At 43.8% G+C, this 486-nt stretch overlaps 1 pseudogene; it reads right to left on the minus strand.

The window, feature by feature from the left end:
• Positions 1-312: 312 nt before the first annotated feature.
• Positions 313-486, minus strand: part of LOC102424887 — a 68,937-nt pseudogene continuing 68,763 nt past the window's right edge.

Genomic DNA, 486 nt, shown 5'->3' on the forward strand with positions numbered 1-486 from the left:
ACTAGTGATTAGATCCCAAGATTGTGCCCATATCTATGGGGGGGGGGGTACAGTTCATCCCAAGAAGTGTAGGATCAGGTTTTTTAACCAAAACTCCTTGGGAAAGTGTTTCTGTGGCATGTGCTCCCTGAATCCATAAGGACAGATTTGACTGAGGGAAATTTTCTGGTGACATGAATAGCTCCTGGGTGGATAATGAATGCAGCTGCAGTGTCCTTTAAGTCTTGGTGGTTGGAGTTTCTCTTCAATGGCTACGAGTGTAAGAAATAGTCAGTCCAACCAGAGCCACCTACAGTGAAGATGTATCATGTTTCAGTCCACTTGGCGACTTCTGTAGAGATCTTTACGCAAAAGGTGTTATAATCCATTTGGAAGTTGAGTTGTGTCACCTTATTCTTTTTTTTTTTCCCCAAACACAGGGCTTTATTATGTCAATGAACCCCAAAAGCAGGACTACCTGGACCTGTCTGAGCTGATGCAAGGGGA

This window comes from Myotis lucifugus, unplaced genomic scaffold (genome assembly GCF_000147115.1).
Source record: "Myotis lucifugus unplaced genomic scaffold, Myoluc2.0 scaffold_19, whole genome shotgun sequence".
Lineage (NCBI taxonomy): Eukaryota > Metazoa > Chordata > Mammalia > Chiroptera > Vespertilionidae > Myotis > Myotis lucifugus.